Source organism: Ambystoma mexicanum, chromosome 10, assembly GCF_040938575.1.
Source record: "Ambystoma mexicanum isolate Mex_15411 chromosome 10, UKY_AmexF1_1, whole genome shotgun sequence".
In the NCBI taxonomy this organism is placed as follows: Eukaryota; Metazoa; Chordata; class Amphibia; order Caudata; family Ambystomatidae; genus Ambystoma; species Ambystoma mexicanum.
The window spans coordinates 891,767,208-891,784,828 of record NC_090932.1 but is presented as its reverse complement, the minus strand read 5'-3'; positions in this window follow the sequence as shown (position 1 = coordinate 891,784,828).

The window sequence follows — 17,621 nt, the reverse complement described above, 5'->3', positions numbered from 1 at the left end:
TGACCCGCTAATTGCCCATTCCCGTGCACCGAACTTGGAATGAGGCCCATAGACTTTATTGTCTAAAATGCTACAACCCCTCACGTGCATCAACATGAGACTGATTCAGCCCATCTTTCTTGAGCATTTCCCACAGTGGCTGGATATACTGCTGGTTATGTTATGTGTTCAAGAGAGGTTACTCTCCCAGCATAAGAACCTCTGGGTCTAGAGGAAAATCACACATTGTCGTTCCCCTGTCTGTAGCACAGGGTTTTATGTGGAATGTTTTCAAACTAAGTTAGCATTTACTAATTAAATGACTAAATGTGTCTTATATGAGTATGGAGTATTGATACATTCATGTATCTTTTTCTGCCCCCAAGGGTCACTAGTCTCACCTGCCCTGAGGAAGGCTTTTACATGGATGCCATAACCACCAGCACGCCGAAACGTGTAATATAGCTCGTTTAACTAATATATATGAGCATTGTCTAAAGTTTTAAAGATTTTCTACATTCACATCGGTAGATAAATGACGTGATTATTCACTAATCGTGTCAACAAAATACATAAAAACAAAAAAATACTCCAGGATAATATAATATAATATATATATATATATATATATATCTTCGAAGCACTGAAAGACGTCAGGCTGGGTGAGTAGCACTCTTCATAGCTTCAGACATAAACAAAGTCCGGACATCCAGGTTGAAATAAATGTATTCTTTATTAATGCCTTGCAAGTGGCAAAATTCAATTTAAAAAGCCATAAAGGAAAGGCTCTCCCAAAGTGCAAGTATCCGTGCCCGTTTGGAACGTTATATATATATATATCCTGGAGCTGTTTTAGAGTAGTACCCAGCCTACCTCACAGTAGTTCATATGATTTTTTGAATTGTTTTTTGTGTTCCGTTTTTTGTTTTCTTTGCTTCTCCTTTGCATTTTTCAAGTATTTCTATTATCTTAAATATATGCACTTTCCTAGAACATTAGTTCTAGGTCTCATGTGTTATTAATGAAAGTGTACCAATCATCACTTTTGCATTAAAATAATTTTGATACTCGCAAGACACTTTGTGACCTCTGTGCACACAATAATGTGAGAAAAAAAACAAAATGTGAGAATAATGCCAACACATTGCGTTGTCCGTAGCGGGGTCTCTAGTTTTTGTTTAATACTTCTTGAAAGGAGCACCCCGCAAAGGCACAGCTTGCCATAACAGAGTCACTTACCAGCTGTTAATCGGCTCTTCAATGGCAATCACTGTCTTTGCATTTTGCCTTTCCGAAGTGTGCCTGCCTCCCTTTCTGAAGTGTGCTGCAGATAACAAAAGTACACACAGCGCAGAAGAATGCTGCGTTTGCTTTTTTTTTTTACCTGCACCACACTTCTGAAAGAGAGGCAGGCACTGCAACCTGTTCCCTCTCCCCACAACATGTTTAAGAAGGACTGCTGAGGCCCGGGTTGGGAAGGATCATCTTCCATAACCTGCAGCAGTCCTTCTTAAACATGTTGCGGGGAGAGAGAATTGGTTACAGTGCCTGTGAGCAGCAGGTGCGCAGCTAGGCAAACATTTCAGGGGAGCGTGGGGCAGAATAACCCTTCAAATGGTGAGAGGGATTAACTTTAGAGCCTGCGGGAGGAGGGGCAAACTTACTTGTGTAGGTGCACCCAACTTCTTTGCATATTTCAGGAAGCATCTGTTCCCGACAATATTAAAACACCTTTGATTACACCTCTTTTGAAAAAGGAGACTCTGGATCAAACGGATCCAGGAAATTACAGGCCCATTACTAATGTACCTTTTGTACTCAAAATATGACAGAATAGCATGCTGCCAATACCGTAAATGCGTAGAGCAACAAGATATTCTTGCTCCCGGACAGTCTGGGTGTCGTGTTAATCATGGGACCGAGAATGCACTCTTGGATTTAAAATCTAACATTTCAGAACTAATTGATAGAGGTAGCACAGCATTACTTCTGTTATTTGATCTCTCAGCTGCCTTTGATCTGGTTGATCACAATCTTTTGCCAGATACTGTTCAAGGTGAGCGGTTGTGCACTTGCTGCAGCTTGTTGGCTCAAAGCATTTCTTGGACCTAGAACTGCAAATGTGGTATAAGGTAGTGCTCAATCTTCAAATACTTCTCTTATCTGTGGCATCCCGCAGGGCTCTTGTTTGTTGCCACTGCTTTTCAATATCTATTCGAAGCCTCTGTATTACCTTCTTGCCACTTTGAGGGTACCGTTCACAAACTATGCGGACGATACCCAGATTGTGTTTGAGCTATCTGGCTCTAATTATACTGACTTGGAAAGCGTTGATTAGGTTTTTCAGGCAATACAATCATGGATCACTGCAAATTCCTTAGCTCTTAATTCTAAAACTGTGCCCCTTCTACTTGACACCCAACAAAAAGCTGAAAAAACTCGAATAATACACAAGTTTCTTAATTGCTGGAAATGTCATTCAAATCAAGTTTCCGAATCTGTTAAAACTAGGTGTTTTTCTTTCTTCATTTAACCTTCAAGAATCAAGTGTCTCACCTTAAGTCCTCTTGCTCTTATTACGTTTACCGTCTAAAGCAGATTTGGCTCTGTCTCTCATAGGCAAATAGAGCATTAATTGCTCCTGCTATTGTTAACACAAACTAGATTACTAGTAGGCACTTCGCAAACTTATATAAAAGAAGTTGCAGGTGATACAAAATGGAGCAATGCGAGCTGTCTGTGGACTGGGCCGTAGATCTCAGGTGTCTGAGGCTCACATGAAGCTGCATTGGCTTCCTGTCGATCAGAATATTCAATTTAAGGGCTCTCTGATTGGATTTAGCTGTCTAATAGGTGAAGCTCCGGCATATCTTTCGTCAAGAGTCAGCAAGACCCTGTTTAGGTGAACCTTAAGTCCTGATAACAATATCGAACTTTTACAACCTTGCGTCCTTGTTAAAGAAACACCTGGCATACAAGCCTTAATGTTTGGGCACCTGCCCTTTGGAATACTCTTCCTCCGGACCTCTGAGGCGTCATATCGACTGTTAGTCTAAGAAACATCTTAAGACATTTCTGTTTGATAAAGGAATAGGTTAAATTGCATGTCTTTATCTTTCCCTGGTTAAACCCCTGCTGACCTTTTAACAGTTCGTTGTTGTCTGAGCGTCTTGAGGCCTTTGCTGAGTTGCGCAATAGAAGAATTAAATAGATACATAGATATTCTAGATAGTCTAGATATTCTGGGGAGACTTTTAGTGCAGCTTGAGCATTTGTTAGGTGCTTATACAACTGAATAGTGTTTCAAAGCACCACAAGGCTAAATGGGAAGAGAACAGGGGACAAAATAACAATAGTAAAACATGGTCTACTAGGCCTTCTGGTATTCGGATGTGCAAAGTGTAGTGAGGAGAGCTGCAGGAGATAGGGAGAAAGGGGGGGCTTGGGAGTGGCTAGTGCTGGTAGAGAGCCCAGGAGGTTAAGTTCTAAGGGAAGACAAAGGGGCTTCAATGTTACAAGCTATCAACTTGCTGTGTCTGAAACACACACTTAAGAACTTCTGTGAGCATGAGCTAATCACTTGCCTGACATGGAAATATCATCCCATCACGATTTCAATTACCTAAAAATGTTACATACGAATGAAAGTAGGTGCTACCAGTGAAGTGCTTTACATTAGTAACTGCCGGGCCTTTGCTAACAGTGCAGCCCCAAGCACTGTTTATTTTCCGTGTCTGATATGGTCCTGCCAAACTCTCTAGTTCAGCCAGGTCCAGTCAACATAACATAACATTTTAGAGGGGCTAGGGGGGAGGTGCGGGCAGGGGGCTAAAGCCTGGGCTACATTTGAAAATTAACAGGACTGACACAAAAATTGGTAAGCCGGAAAGGGAAGAGAGCAGTGCCATGACAAGATGAGGTAAGTGGAAAGAGGTCCACAATAAGGCTGGGGGGTCGGGGGGGGTGAGAAGGCAAACAAGGATGCTAGAGAGAAAATAGGGCCAGGGAGAGGACCTTAATGTCAGACAGCAGAGAAGGGAGAGCAAAGGGGTGTTCAGGAACATGGAGAGACACCCACAGAATGGGACAGGACAGGGTAGAGGGAGACAACATGGTTTTAGAGAGGTGCAGCTGAACTAGGGAAGGAGGAATAGAATGCGAGGGCCAGAAGAGACAAAAGAGGGGGCAGAAAGAGAGACAGAATAGGAGGCAGATGGAGTGAGAGAATAGGAAGGAGTGAGTGAGAGTGTATGAATGGGAACGGAAAGATCACAGATTGAGAGGTAAAACTGTGGGGAGAACAGAGAAAAAAAGTGAGAATGAGGAGAGGTGATAAGGACAGAAGGTTGAACGATGAGACTATGGAAATGAGAAAATAACAGAACAGTAAGGGAAGAAACAGGCACAATGCGAGAAATTCTAAAAGAACAGTTGGGGAAAAGGGATTGGTTTGGGAGCAGAGAGAGCAGAAACACAAGGAGGGAGAAACGGAGAAGAGAAATCAAGAATGATAAGGAGCTCATGGACAGAATGAGAAGTTTAGAGGGACAACAGACCAAATGGGTGCAGGGATAGATAAATAAGACAGAAATGGAAGAAGAGGAGAAACTGATGAGAGGGATGAACGGAAGGGACAATGGAGAGTGGGAAGTCTGTGTAGAGGAGTGGCAAGAGACTGAGTTGAGGGGGATGAGAAGGAAAAATATATTGCAAGTGGTAAGAGAATGGCACTCGAGCCCAGAGAGCAATATGGGAAACAGAACAGGTGCAATAAAGAAGAAAGACAACAGCAGAGAGTTAAAATTACGAGACAATGTGTAACGAAGGAATCTAACACAAAAGGGATTAAAGGAGAAGCTTCTGCCGCAACTCTTCCCCCACATAACCAAATTTCTAAACTCTCTCATTTGGATACTCAAGAGTTTGGAGGCGAGTATGGGCATTCTCCCTGCTCAGAGCTACGCCTGTGACCATGGGTAGATGGTCTCCAGAAATCTTTGTCTGCCTCTCATCCAGCTAACCCAATGACCCGGAGGTGGGGAATTGGGAGGCAACTTCAAAACATGTTTCTCAAAGTGGGCTTAGCATGATAATGTTTGAAGACCGCTGCATTAAAGGTTTATTTAACGCACACTTCAAGGGGTGAGTCACTGATTTAGTCTGTTACATCTCAAACTCGAAATGCAGACAAAAACATCCAAAAACCAGTTAGAATATAATAAGCATCCATTTCGGACTATGTATTTTGCTTCTTGCAACTTGCAGTTACAGCATGTTTTTTTCTGCCGTTTTCTCGGTTATGATCATCACAAAACATTCCATCTCGGTGTCATTGGTCACTTGACAAAATCCTTGTGCCTAAAAGCGAGTGTACAGTGCAGAAATGTTTGACTCTAGTACATAAAAAGGCCCTTGATTTCATCGTTCAACAATTAATGCTTTGTTGTAATGTTTCTATCTTTCCTATCTCCATGGCATGCTGTTCAGGAGGTTTGTTTGCATGTATGAGGTAACGAGTGCCCAGAGTACGGGATGCTGTGTGAATACGACGCTTTCCATGCGCTGCTCTAAATTCTTTAACACAGAGTTATGAACCCTCCCCAATGGTGTGTATTTTGCCAACCTCTGAAGCCTGGAATGTACATCCACGCAGGCTTGACATGAGGCCAACTTTGCACCAGTCCTGCAGATGAACTGGCCTGATGTTAAATCTCAGTTACCAGTTTAATGGTATCCACTACAGAGTGTAATTTGCTTTCCGCCTTTGAGAACAGACATGTAATTGCTCATTTTACTCTAGCCGGTAAAATAGCTATAGCCGGTAAGGTAGCTCAGTGGGTTGAGCACTCACTGCTGCGATGTGTATGTGATCTTCAGGTTCAAATCCCAGCAAGGCCAACTCAGCCTTTCATCCTTCTGAGGTTGATAAATGAGTACCAACACAGGTTGGGCGATATTGTATGTATATATTTTCTATACAAAGCGCTTAAGTGCAAGTGGTATATAATAACACATCAGTAACATTTGGCCTTGGGTGTCTGCTTGCATTCACAGTAGTTTGGTAATATGGACCTATACACATTGATATTAACGATAGATATGGTGATACATTCTTGTATGTTATGTATATATCACATTACAGTGATATCGTAACCATATTTTTCATAGTGTACTTAGGCACAATGCTATGAGATGCCACTCTGCTTTGTCAAGGGGTGAAAGGTTGTTACACATCTCTTCCCGTGATATCACTTCCTGTGATGTCATCAGGGGTCAAGGGTCATTTGATGTCACTTCCACTACTCCTGGCATTTTGGTGCAATGATGTCCATGGGTGGGGGTGGTGGTGGGATTGGAGTGGGGTGCAGCAATTCAGGGCCATGGCATAATACCCGGGTGGTAAATCAGAAATTAACACAGTATCAAGGGGACCTCAGAGGCAGCAGAGGGTGTGCACACCTCATTGTGCTTTCCTTTCTGGCATGCGCAATGTCACCTTAGTTTGATGGTGCTTTTTGAATTGAAAGACTTAAATTAAATATAGAAATGTGCTTAAGATATAGCCATATTCTTAGTGTAATAGTGTGCAAATTCTAACGTGCACATGTTTTTAAGCATGTTTCAGAAACTAACAAAAAATATTGTGCAGGAGATTCAATGGCCCTGCGAAACTTATATGTAGGCATGAAAAAAGGACCATTGAGCACTAGGAATGGTAAACACCATTAATGGTCTCATTAAAAAATAACTACAAGCCCCATTAGTGGATCCAAAATTCATCCATTTATTTTGGCGCCTCAATGGCAGTGCAGCATCGATAGATCAATACCAACATTTTCGTAAATAAATGGTTTTAAAAATATGCCACAATGTAGTGCTTTCCAGGTTGAGAATGTATTTCTCCTTATAACCAATATAGTTGATGGTTCCCATGTTTACAGAATGATAGCATGTATATGCTTTGTAAAAACTGCACAATCTGTTTAAATGGGTTTCTTCTGGGATATCCTGGGTCTATATATTGTTATCCCCTTATCTCAGTGGGCAAACATGGAAAGGTTGCTTTTTCTAATTCATCTATTAAGGGCCCTGAGGACGGGGGCAAAGACCCTTCCATGGCAGGTGAATGATTAACTATTCCGCATCCGGTCTTTGAGCAACATCAGCCTAGTGCAAACATTGTCTGTGTCAGTATTATTCTGTAGGCTTAAACCCTTATATCTGACCCTCCGAATGCTTCTGATTGGACCTTTACATTTAGCAAATATGATTCAGCTGTGCAGTGATATATTGCTTTCCTCTGAGTGGTTCAGCTTCTTGGCAACGTTTGGATTTTTGGCTGCCTAGAGATTCAGCTTGCAAGCCAGTTATTTTATTTTTAAAAATCAATCTGCCCAATGTGTTCTGTTATAGGATAGACATTATCTGAAACAAGTTAATTACCTGTAACTCCTGTTCTCCAGAATTATCTTTCATGAATTCACATGCTCTTGAATATTCCCTGTCGTCATGCTGAGAATCCTCAGTAACATTAAAGCAGTTTAGCTTTAAATGTTTTAAACTGCTTGTCACTTTAGTGCTCTATTAGTGTCATTTTGGCTCATACTGCCCACAGCCAATTAGACTGGCCCGCTTAGCTCCACGTCTAGTGGCCATCTTCAGATTTGTCTGCGCACGTAATGCGGCACTAAGAACCAAGAAGAGCCGGAGAGGGTGTATAGGGGGTGCCAACCCCTCTCCCTCAACTGAATATAGATAACATGATAGGCAGATCAAATAGTTCCATCATTGAAGAAATCAGGATTAGATTGAATTTATTAAAAGGTAAAAAGTGCACATGGCACTGCGCATATTTGGGTTAGGGTGACCCAGGAAATGAAGGGTGCTTTAAATATCAAATACATACTAAAGTGTATATATAAGATTATGAATAAAGGATACAAGGTGAGAGATGCTCAATTAAATAAATAATAGTTCCCTGAAGAATAAATACAGTGTCAGACAAAAATATATTTCAAAATGGATAACGCAAATGCAAAATGGTTTCCAGGCCTAAACCAGGTGTGAAGGACTAGGAATCATGCCAAGAGTTTTCAGACAAGAAAAAGAGACTGATATATTGTAGATAGTCTTTCACAGGATCTCGCAGTGAGGTCATTAGGTTTGTTAGGTTTAAATTGGAAGTTGGCAGGAAAGGCAGACAAGATGATGAAGTCAGATAAATAAGGGACATTTTAGATATATGTATATGTTCTGAATGAAGAGGGCACAAATTGCATCATGAAGACCATTCTGAGAAGACAGTTGTATTATTTGGCACTATATAATAGAGTATATATATCTATTTCTATTTCTCCAACAGTATAAGGCACCAAGTAATTCGGCAGAAACTCAGCAACCAGATAAACATTAGATATTGGTGCGCCAAAATGTTCTTGCCAAAAGTTGAGCGCTGTTATAGTTGTGTCCAGCCAAGTCTAAAATAAGCTCATAAGTTTCATGCGTCAGAGAAAATTGTGGATCCCAGCTATGCTAATGTGGGCTTGGTGTACAGCAGATAAGCCATCCAATGATATTGGAGGTATGTTTATTTCTGTGACTAAGGGATCTATCAGAAACACACCATGTTGGAGGTAGTCATTTGCAGAAGCATGTTGCATCATCCAAATAGCATATCAAGCAGGGGAAAGAAAAAAGGTCTTTGAGTGTGTTCAGATTGCTATTACAGCCAATAAGGACTGCTGAAAACTTCCAGGTATCCGATTTTCTCGTCTCTCTGAGGAGTGCTCATAGAGGTCTAGTGCTTGTTGGAGGATGGAGACCAGGGACCTCAGTTCATGTGGCGCAGCCAACGTGGGGCCCTAGTCTTTCATAAGATCCAGGGACCACGACCCAGGACCCTTTTTCTTGATGGCCATGCGCTGCCTGAAAAAGCGTACAGGTGAGTGACAAAAACTGCAGTTTGACCTAATTTCTGTCAGAACCATGTCCTCATGACCGCCAGAATAGCATGCCTGGCATCTATGAATTATGGTACGTATTATGAAAGACCGAGGCAACAGAAAATTAATAAACAGGTTTATAATATGTAATTAAGGGGATGGTTTAAATTTGAGTAACAGGAAATAGGTGTAGAGATGAGACACTGCCTAGAGATTCCCGATTCAAGATAGTTAGGAGACATCTCAAATCCCAGCGGGGGTAGAGTGAAATATAAAATGTGCAATCAGGATTGCATATAAGGTGATGTCTTAAACCCTGTACAGGGTCAAAAGTAAAGGCGAGGGAAGAGGTGATCACAGTGTCTTACTAGTCTAAATGTTGTTTGTCAAGTAAACTATCGAGGAGCTATAAAAGTGTGAAGAGTTGAGAATTACATTGAAATAAGGATTGAGCAGCAGTTGATGGTGCTTGCTCATATTTGTTGCTTTAAAATGTTAAAAGTGATGAATTAAGTTAAAAAAGAGGCTTTAAGGATCTGGTAAGTATAGGCAGCCAAGTGTGACTTGTCATATGGAGGACACTCCTCTCATGCACCTATGCAAAATACCATTGTGTTACACTAGTCAAACAAGGGATTAACATCAAGGGGTTAAAAATAAATAAAACATATGCACAGAGAAAACTCTTTACAGATTTGGAAAGCAAAGAAGGATATAAATCTGATTAGCAGAATATGTAAACTAAGGAGGATGACTAAGAAAGACCTGGGAGACTCTGCAAGCATTTCTCTGGCTAGGAAAGCATGCAGTCAAAATCATTTCAGACTGGGTTGTGAGCTAAAATAACAGTGATTCTATTTTTTTCTTTGAACAAATGAAGACAGTTTGAGCGGCATACCCTAGGAATGAAAAGATAGAAATGTATTAATTTCAAAGCGCCATATGTGCATGATTGATAGAAACCACACACATTGTGCAGAGCAAGATTTATGTTTCAGACAGACAGCATTCTGTTGCTTTGAAATAGACTAGGGAGTTTCAAAGACTTCTTCAAAGCTGAGATAAGAGCCGACACAAAGCAAGGAAGTGATTAATAGTTGCAGAAAAACAGCTGCGGTTTACGTGCCATGTGAAAAAACAAGAGACGAGCAGAAACATGTGATAGCTCTAGGGGTAAAGCAGCTAACTCATGCCAAGAGTCTGACACGCAATAGAGGCTGATACATTGGAGATAGTCTTTGGCAGCATCTCGCAGTGAGGTAATTAGGTTTGTTCGGTTTAAATTGGAAGTTGGCAGGAAAGGCAGACAAGATTATGAAGTCAGATAAATAAGAAGTTTTAGATACATTTATCTATGTTCTTAAAGAAGAGGGCACAACATGCGTCATGCAGAACATTCTGAGAGAACCAGTGTAATAGAGTATATCTATTTCTCCAACAGTATAAGGCACTAACTTGGCAGGACCTCAGAAATCAGATGAAAATTAGATATTGGTGGGTCAAAATGTTCTTGGTAGAAGTTGAGCACTGTCATAGTTGTGTCCAGCCCCGTCTAAAATAAGCCCATCAGTTTCATACGTCAGAGAAAATTGTGGAAGCCATCCAATGATATGGCAGGGGTGTTTTTTTTCTCTGACTAAGGGGACCTATCAGAAACACACCATGTTGGAGGTAGTCATTTGCATAAGGATGTTGCACCATCCAGATCACACAAAGCAGGAGAAAGGAAAAAAAATGTCTTTGAATGTGTCCAGAGTGCGTCTTGCTATTGCAGCCAATAAAGACTGCTTAAACCTTCCAGGCATCCGATTTTTGCTTGCGTCTCTGAGGAGTGTTCATAGATGTCTGCTGCTTGATGGAGGATGGGGACCAGGGCCCTCAGTTCATGGGGTAAGAGGAAGGGTCACATGTGAATCCGTGAAAGATACCAATGCTGCAGAACATGAGTTACAGGTAAGTAGCTTGTTCCTTCTGCGGCATTGGATATTTCATGGATTCACATGCTCTTGAATAAGTCTGTACAGCAGCACATTTATACAAACAAAACGGATGGAGGCACAGCTCAACGGAAGTAACCAACTCAGATCATGCTAACAGGTTGCGAAGAACTGCCTGTCTGACTTGAGTCTTCCCTGGAATCCCTAGCGATACAGTAGAACCTTGGGAAGGTATGGACAGGCCTCCACGTGGCTGCCCTGTAAATATTGAGTAGAGAAACACTGGACAGGAACACCGTAGTGGAAGCTATGGCTCTCGTCATGTATGCTCTTGGTCTTCCTGGAAGGAGCCTGTTGGCCATCTGATGGCAGTGGGAAATGCACACTGACAGCCATCTAGCAATGGACGATTTTGAAAGGGCATTGCCCTTGCTGGCAGGTCCAAAGGCAACAAACAGTTGCAAAGATTTTCTAACTCCTTAGTGCAAGCTACATAGAATTTGAGGGCTCTGCCGACATACATGGAATGTAAAGATCACTCCGCCAGAGAAGACAGAGAGCCAAACACTGGTAGAATCAAGGATTCATTAAGGTGGAACACAGCAGGGACCTTCGGCATGAAAGAAGGGTTTGTACAAAGGACCACTTTAGACCGATGGAAAGTCAAGGGGGCTTGCAGGAGAGGGCGTGCAATTCGCACACTCATTGGCTGAGGTAATAGCAACTAGGAATGCAGTCTTCCAGGAGAGAAACTTTAAGGAGCCTCTGTGTAGAGGTTCCAAAGGAGGGCCCATCAAATGAGAAAGGACCATACCGAGTTCCCATGCTGGAGCAGGAGCTCAGACAGGGGGAAGAGTGTGAAACAGTCCTTTGAGGAATTATTTCACAGACATGAGGGAAGCGCACTTGAGGCATGCATGTACCGTGAAATGGCTGCTAAATGCACCTTGATAGAAGAGTGTGCTAAACGGGCATGCGCCAATGACAGGAGGTATGGCAAGACGTCTGCAGTCTGAATGCACTATGGGTCTAGGTATTGAGTTGCACACCATATTGTATAGTGCTTCCACTTACTTCTGTAGCATGACAATGTAGATGGTGCTCTTGTCCTGGCCAAGATGTTTCTGCAGTCCGGAGGTAGCAGTACGTTTCCGAATTCTAGGGCTGCAGGAGCCAGGCTGTCAAGCCGAGTGATAATGGGTCATGGTACAAGATCTAACCGCAGTCTCTGAAGAGGTATTTGAGCTTGGCAACCTGATGCAGGAAGCCACCGTCAGGTGAATTAGGTCTGAGTACCAAATTTGCTGTGGCCACGCAGGGGCTCCCTGGATCATCATGCAGCAGTTCTGTTTGAGTGTTTTGAGAACTGGAGGCAGCAGTGCGATCAAGAGGAAAAGCGCCAAGGAACAGTACTTCCCATGGGAAAGAGAACACATCCCCCAGGCTTCCCCCTTTCAAGAAAACTGCTCGGCAACCTGCTGTACTTCTTGTTGATCAACCTCCAGACAACCCCTCAGAGAAGATCCAAAGTCCTTGGCAAAGTTCCCATTTGTGACAGGACCGGAGTTCCCAGCTGAGTGAATCTGCTACGGTATTGTGGATCCCTGGTAGATGGAAGGTAATTAGGAACATGTGCACCAGTGCCCATGTCCACAGTGCCTCCGCCTCTGCAGACAGAATCAAAGAGCAGGTTCCATCTTGCTTAGCAAATATAGAAGATGGTGATGGTGTTATCCGTGAAGACGTGAACCACCCGGTTCTGAAATTGTGGCTTGAAAGAACTTCAGGGCCCAGAACACCACCCTCAGCTGGAGCGCAACAATGTGCAGGGCTTTCTCTCTGTGTAACCATAGGTCTATGGCATGGAATTCTCCTGTGTGAGCTTCCCACCCTTCCAGGGAGTCATCTGTGGCAACTGTGACCTGTTGTGCCAGAAGGCAAAAGGGGGCTTCCTTGAGTGACGTTGAGACATTGACTCCCCATTGGAAGTCTTGTTGAAAGGTGGGTGTGAGGTGAAATTTGCCATCCCAAGATCACGGTATTTGCTGCCAACGGGTGTCCAAGAAATCCTGAAGTGGTGTGGAATTAATGGGATGAATGAGAACATAATTTCAAGGAGAGACCTTAGAGAGCAGACTGATGCAATCGGCAGGCGTGACAGTATTCACCTTCTCCTCTGAAGGTGTGATATCACACACACACACACACACATTTCAGCAGGTTGCAAGTAAGACTTTGCAAAGTTCACAGAGAATCCCAGTGATGTTAGACTCTGAATTGTATCCTTGGTGTGTTGTGTTACTAGTGGAAGTTATGGGGTGCGCACCAAACAGTCGTCCAGGTACGGGTGAATGGCTGAACTCTGCATGTGGGCCACTACTGGAATCAGGCATTTGATATACACCCTTGATGCTGATTTTAGGCCACAAGGCACAGCCTTGAATTAGTAGTGTTTTCCTGCGACCTTGAATCAGAGCGTGCACTGGTGCCACTGATGAATGGGACATGAAAGTATGCATCCATTAGGTCTAAAGAGGAGAGGAAATCCCCTTCTTTCAGCTGGTCCAAGAAGTGCTACAGCTTTACCATGAGGAAAGTCTGAAACTTGAGGTATTTGTTCAGTCGTCTGAGGTCTAGCATGGGTCTCCAACTTTCAGACTTTCTTCACCAGAAAGTATATGGAGTATACTTCGGTGCCCTGCAGGTGCAGTGGTACAACTTTGATTGCCTCGTTTTTAGGAAGGACTGCAACTCTTGTAGTAGCTGTAGTTGTGGATGAGCATCACTTCTCCGAAGAGTGCTTTTATGAAGAAGCTGCTGATGAAGGCATAGACAAAGACATCAATGACAGTCGACGAGGGGGGCAACCGAACATGCGACCCATGTACATTTTTTGCCTTCTTCCCACAGGAAGAGTCCGCATAGGACCTCTTTGATGAGGGAGTGCACTCTAGGGGTTTCTGTGCCTAACAAAGGCATAACTATGGACATAGGCCATGTCAGAGGCCACAGCACTGTCATCTATCCAGGCCATTAATCTCCGGTGGCGGTCCTTTCAGGTTTTCGATGAGAACGACTGGCAGATGGTACAGTTGTTCAAGTCATGGTCCAGGTACAGATAAAGACATTGATCATGAGGATCTTCGATGTACTCATTCTTAAGGTGACAAGTTGATCAGGTCCTGAACAGGCTTTTCTTATAGCAACCCCGGAGACGATGTGGAATGGGCCAAAACCTTCAAACCAATCAGCAAGAAACAACATTGTACAGATAATAGGGATGAAGAAACTAATCAAAAATAGACAAAATTGTTGAAAAATGTAGAAGATATTTCTTGAGGACTCCCAACACTTAACGTGCGGTAAACAATCTGAAGATGGCCACCATAGGGGTAGCTAAGGGGACCTGTCTAATAATTGGCTGTGGGCAGTATGACCCCAAAAATGACTGATCGAGCACAAAAGTGACAAGCAGTTTAAAAAAAACTAAAGGTAAACCGATTTAATCTTACTGTGGAGTCCCAGCCAGATGACAGGGAATATTCAAGAGCATGTGAATCTTTAACGCGGCCTCTGCTTTTCTAGATTCCAAGCATATTGGTTAGATATAGACTTTCATGCTGTAATTTAAACTTGTGATCTTGTAGCATAGTCCATTGGATCCGCTTATATATCAGGTGTCTTCAAACTTCAAAGTTTTTTTTTTTTTTTAGATTGGAGGAAATGGGCAGGGGCGGCTCACATGGTTGGAGTGGACCATAACACTGTCTCAGGCACCAATGAAAAAGTGCCCCGCAGTTGCAAATGGGTATTCATTCCTTTAGTCACACGGCGTTTTAATAGTACCCATGGGGGTGTTTTCTGTTAAAATATAAGCAAATTGTGATATTTAAAGAATATTCATTCAGCAACAATGGTCAAAACTACTAGCTGCATAGCCTGACGGCTCATCCATAACAGGCAAAGGGGTATCCACCCAGTGGTCCTCTCACCCATTATGGAGGAGCCGAGAAGCCAGCACAGTGAAACACTGAGCACTTCCTCAGCTGCCTTTTACAGCTGGAGTGCTCCTGGGCTGGCTGAACTGTCGAAGGGAAACACTGTTTGCCTTTGACAGTTCAGTTCCCCAGCCGCAAATGCTCACTGAGCCATGCAAGGCTGGGGCGTTTTGCTTCGCCATCCTTGCATAGCTCATTGGACATGCTGGCTGGGGCACTGCATGTCTGTATGTGCGAGGGGGAGCTCCTGCGCCTCCTCGCACATACGCACAGAGCAACCTGGAGCGGGGAATTTCAGCACCCACGCGCAGGCCCCTGCAGAAGGTACATTTATGTTCATTTAATTTTTTATTTAAATATGGGTATGGATGCGTGTATGCTTGTGTTACGAGTGAGTGTATGGTGATGGGTGCTTGCATGAATGATAGAGTGATTGCTGTGAGTGTGTGTTTTGGTCCGTTGAGCTGATTTTGCCGAGTGGGTGTAGGAGGGCAAGGGGGGCAAAGAGGGGTTGTGCCCCCAGAACCCCCCTTGATTGGTTCGGGCACCCTCGCTGCGCTCGTTCACTATGACATTTTTGTGGGAATTTTTTATGTCCCTCCATTTAAAAAAAATTAGCAGCTCCCACTGGCCCTCGGACTGTGTTAGGAATGGCTGGGGGAGCCCAGGGACTGTGGTGGGAGCAGGATGGGCGGGAGCACTGGCATAGTGGTGTGAGCAGGGTGGGGGAGCCCAGGGACTGTGGTGGGAGCAGGATGGGCGGGAGCACTGGCATCGTGGTGTGAGCAGGGTGGGGAGAGCCTGGGGTCTGTGATGGGGTGGGGAGAGCCCAGGGACTGGTAGGAGTGGGATGAGGGAGCCCAGCAACTGTGATGGGAGCAGGAGGGGGAGCCCAGGGAATAGGGTGTGGTGACGGCGCGCAATAGTTCATAGCCATTTCTATATATTGTCCATTTGGCTTTTGTGGGGGGGGGGACCTGCCCAAATTTTGCTCAGGGGGCATGGGGGGGACCAGGCCGAAGAAGTTTGAAGACCACTGTTATATATGTTTGCTGAGAGATCCTTGTGTAACTTAATGGAAATACAAATGGCTTTTACTGGCAAAATGCATTTAATTAATTTCCTTTTTCGGATTCCATGAATCCATAAAATCACATAGAACAAATGTGTTGACTTTAACATTCTAAAATGTCCATCAGGAAAAAAGAAAAAAATTATATGAAATATATTTTACATCCGATTTAAAACAACCACATTAATAAAAACAGAATAAACGTTTAAAAAACAGTAGACCCGCAGCATATATGTCGAAAAATAAAAAGTATAGCATTACAGGCAGAAAATCAATTAAAAAAAACAATTTCAAATCTGCTGATTTTGGCAAGATACACCCAATAGTTACGGATGGGCTTCAAGTACTGTTGGAATGCTGTTCTTAATGTGTGGATTTTGTAAGCCGCCCAAAGAAATGTGTTGGATGTCCCTGTTAATTTCTTGTCTCGCTAATAAGTAAATCAACGCCTCTTTCATGAGCAGTGACATTAATGTTCTCCTTCTGATTTCCCCATATTCGGGACTGAACACTGGAAAGTGCATCCGTGATTTTAGACAAAAGCGGAAACCAACCTTCCACACATTGCATTTGCGCCATCTACTGGATATTTACTATATTGTCAAAGGTTAAATCTGAATCTTATTAAAATAAACATTAGATCTTTGTGTGCACCGGAGCAAATATGGATATGCAGACGTCGCAGTTGAATTTTAATTTGTGGTAGATTAGTAGATTTATCGAGCTCCGAGTTCTCGCTTGTGCTTTTCAATATTGCCAGAAACTTCTCCTTAAAAGCCGGAGTAACACAAGGTTTCCTTCTGTTGAATTTGTGTGCAAGATTTCCGACCCCAAATTTCCACAACGTACCTGGCGAATGGCAATGCTTTTGTTTTGTTTTATGTACCCTTGACAACATTTCAATAAAAAGGACCCAAGTGTGTCCCCTTAACCCCCGGCGACCAGCTTATCCGACCAGCAAAACGCGCCAGACTATTTATCCACTATTTCTCTAAATACTTACGTTCTTCCCCCACCCACTTTCAGGACCAGCAATTTTCCCCTCATTGGCTTTTACACCGCTGCCCATTGTAAACATTGTCTACGTGCTTAGCAGAATCTGTAGAAAGAGCACGAGGGGCCTTGCACTGCGTCATCAGCACCAGAGAGGGTGTGACTTCTACTTCTACGGTTTCCGTACGCTGGACGACAAAGGATGCTCCTTCCACTGTGGTCTCCATGTCATTTACAGAGATAGTAAAAAATACGGGCGCCAGTGCGCAGTTTGTGCATTAATTGTTTTCTCTCTCAAGTCAAATTTACAGCAACCATTATTATCTGACGAATATGTTTCCATGCCCTCAGAGGTTTAGTATTAAATCATCCCAAAAAAGGTCCTAAAATGATCATCCCATATACCCAACAATACATGCGTTTCGATTTTTTGGGGTGACTAGGATCATCCTTCGGTAAGGATCCTTCGCTAAAGGTTGTAACGTAACACGTTACAACCTTTAGCGATCATTTTCCAGAAATTACAAAAATGTACTTCCTTGATGCCTCATAATAATTCCATTTCTACTTTTGACTTCCTTTTACTTCATAACTAATATTTACGCCTCTGGGGTACTTGATCAATCTCGTTCCTTTTTATGGCCTTCGATAACAAGTCACATACCCTTTCCCACTTACTATCAAACCAGCCTATGTACCG